General features: G+C 40.1%; 1 non-coding gene across 1 annotated transcript; it reads right to left on the bottom strand.

The window, feature by feature from the left end:
• Positions 1-2,948: 2,948 nt before the first annotated feature.
• On the bottom strand, positions 2,949-3,055 carry LOC141662798 (small nucleolar RNA R71). Its single transcript, XR_012550894.1, has one exon. It is a non-coding gene; the product is annotated as a small nucleolar RNA R71 (small nucleolar RNA).
• Positions 3,056-3,541: the final 486 nt, after the last annotated feature.

Below are 3,541 nucleotides of genomic sequence, written 5' to 3'. Positions count from 1 at the left end.
GTTCGTAGTTTGAATTTTTGAATGCATGTGTATGAAATATCCGAGTCGGTTTGATTTTGTCGTGTCGAGTTTTGGCGATTTGAATGTAGAATTGATGTTGTTCGTTGTTTAGAGTTTAGGCTTGGGTTGCATAAAAAATGATTTATGTCACATAAGACTGAGTTTGTTATCTGGTTTTCGTATATGTAAGAAAAGGGGTTTTGATTTATGCCAAAAATCTGGGTTCGTGATTGCATGTTGGTGGTTGTGTATATGCGTATGTATAGGTTGTATGATGTATTTTGGTGTTTTGATTCTAAGGTTAACTGTTTCTGAGTAGTTTTTTGTGTTTCTCTCTTTTTTCTTTTCTTCCCGAAATGGCATAGACTCCGGGTTTATATGGTTAGGAGGGGTAGAAAGAAAAAATTGGTTAACCTTAAACGTAGACCCGATCGTCCCCATTTCGGATTTCCCGACCATTTTTCGAGTGACTCTTCCCCGGAACCAGAGAACATGCCTCCCCGTCGCCAAGCTGTAGTTGAGGAGTTGCCTACTTTCCTTTTAAACCCCGGGCAGACTTTGGGTAGAAGAGACGGGTCTTGGGTAGATATAGATCATTATTGTGTTCAGACCCGGGAGAATAGTCCCCCCATTGATTACTATTTTAGGGACCTTTCAAATGTTTATAGGCCTGGGGGCATAGAACCTTATGATGGGGCCCGTATGGATCAGCTTTTTTATAATGCTCCCGGGACTGGCTATATTCCAGCTCCCCGTCACCCCGACCTTTCGGAATATACCTTCGAGCAAATAGATAACTTAGTGAAAGCCATTTTTCACTTCGGGAATGATATGGAGTGGAGGTAGCCCGAGCCTTGATAAGTGGCATTTTATACCACTTAGAACATCTTAAAATGGCTTAAATTGGTGTCTTGAAATCAAGTATTTTGTGTATTTGATGCGTTTTTCTAGTGTTTATGCATTTCAGGGTATTAGTTGCATTTCGGGGGAGGAATCATCAAGAATAAGCCTTGGCATGTGTTCACCATTGCGAGAGGAAAGGAACGGGCAGATTACGGCGAAGAAACGGAGCAAACTTGGATTTTTTCCAGTACCTGCGCACCCGCGCAGCTATGCTGAGCGACCGCGCAGGGTCGGGAATTTTGCTAAATTATTTTAGACTTCTACTTCTGTTTGGCTTCCAACTTCTATGTAATCTGAGTTTTATGGAACTATTATATAAGTAGATTTGAGACGTTTTCACAGGGGGGATTGGAAAAAAAAGAAGATTGTGTTTAACGCAAGAAGCGAAGGAGATAAGGAAGAAGACCGATTTAGCACACCGCAACGAAGAGGAAGCATATTTTCTTGTGATTCTTGTTTCGTTGTAACGTTGGATGCTAGTTTTCTTGCTTTGACTTATTTACTCTTGTGACGTACTCTGTTTTAATATAATTAGTTTAGTTATTATTTTCTTGTGTTTGTTTATCATGATTTCATATGAACCCATGATGGCGATAATTTCTATTATGGGCTAATCGTGATCATGGGGTTGCAACAGATTTATTATGGAATTCTTTAGTTAATTGTTTAATACTTTAGTGTGTGATGATTGCATGATATCTAGTATTGGTTGTGCGTATTCGTCTTATTTGCGTCGCGAACATATAAGATAGGGTGTTAATCTCTTGTGAAGCGACGGTGGATCTTGAGATTTAGAACTTGCCATGCTAGCATAGGTTCATGTACGTTGTGCATGATTAGTGGGTAACTCTAACAGTTTTATTTGCCCTATGTAATCAAAAAGAATAACTTGTGCTTAAATCGTTGTGTTGTCAATTTCTGTAGATATATAGGAACTCAACATAATTGATGACTATTCGAATTCTATCTTAATTGTGGATGCTTGGTAGAATGGTATTAGTACAATGAAAGTTGGCTTTTATCAGTTTCGTGTTATTCGATTAATATCATCACTGTCACATGCTAAAGGTAATAACAATGGCTATAGAAGGAAGTAATAATGAAGTTGTGATCTCATGAGTGTTTTATTATTGATAAATTGAAGTGTTAGTTAAGTGGTTAATTAAGTAGTTAATTATAGTTAATATTTAATCAACAATTTTAAGTGTTATTATCTTAACATTGAGAGGTAATCATACATTGGTGAGTGAGTTTAATTAGACAATAATTTAGTCTGAGTCTCTGAGGGAACGAACTAGAAAGTATTCTATATTACTTGCGAACGCGTATACTTGCGTGAATATTAGCGCGTGTTTTCGCCCTAACAAGTTTTTGGCGCCGCTGCCGGGGACTCGGCGTATTTGTTTAGTTTATGTACTTACCATCATTGGTCATTAGGACTCAGTGATTAGGACGTAGTAGTTACTTATTTTTTTTTCTTCTTTTTTTCGGTTGTGTTTCAGGTACTTTAGCAAGCGTTTATGCAAACTCGTTCTCGTGCTCGCAAGAGGACTTTAGATACAGCTGAGGAGACAGACGAAGTTCTTGATATTCCGGAGAAGTTAGATTTTGAGGATTCGGATTCAGGAACTGAGCAGAAAGAACCAGTAAACATGGGAGATCGTATTGTTCAAGCTGACCCAGCTCTCATGGATTTTTCTCGGCCTAAAATTGATGACATTCAGTCAAGCATCCTTCATCCGGCTATTCAAGCTAACACCTTTGAAATCAAGCCTGGCACTATTCAGATGGTGCAGAATTCTGTTTCTTTTGGAGGAGCGGCAACTGAAGACCCCAACATGCACATAAGGAATTTTGTCGAGATCTGCAACACTTTTAAGTATAATGGCATGACTGATGAGGCTATCAAGTTGAGGCTTTTCCCATTCTCACTAAGGGACAAGGCTAAAGACTGGTTACATTCTGAACCAGCTGGGTCCATCACTACGTGGCAAGATCTTGCGCAAAAGTTTCTGGTGAAGTTTTATCCGATGGCAAAGACTGCTGCTATGAGGAGTGCTCTTACTCAGTTTGCGCAGCAACCTACGGAGTCTATGTGCGAGGCTTGGGAACGCTACAAGGAAATGTTGAGAAAATGTCCACATCATGGAATGCCGGATTGGATGGTGATAACTGGTTTCTATAATGGTTTGGGGGCTCAATCTCGGCCCATGCTCGATGCAGCAGCTGGAGGCGCCTTATGGGCTAAAAGCTATACTGAGGCGTATAATCTTATCGAGACGATGGCTGCAAATGAGCATCAAAACCCAACTCAGAGGATGACGTCAGGCAAGGTAGCAGGTATTCTGGAAGTTGATGCAACCACCACTATTGCAGCCCAGCTCCAAGCGCTATCAATGAAGGTTGATTCTTTGGCTACGTATGGAGTTAATCAAATAGCTATGGTTTTTGAGCTTTGTGCAGGTTCTCATGCTACGGATCAGTGTTCTCTTGTAAACGAATCTATTCAGTATGTGAATAATTATTAGCGACAACAGCAGCCTGTGCCAGCAACCTATCATCCTAACAACAGAAATCATCCAAATTTCAGCTGGGGGAATAATCAGAATGTTATTCAGCCACCATATCAGCAAGGAGT

The sequence above is a fragment of the Apium graveolens genome, chromosome 5 (assembly GCF_009905375.1).
Source record: "Apium graveolens cultivar Ventura chromosome 5, ASM990537v1, whole genome shotgun sequence".
NCBI classification, from domain to species: Eukaryota; Viridiplantae; Streptophyta; class Magnoliopsida; order Apiales; family Apiaceae; genus Apium; species Apium graveolens.
Note: the sequence above shows the minus strand (reverse complement) of the source record. Positions and strands in the feature narration are given on the sequence as shown.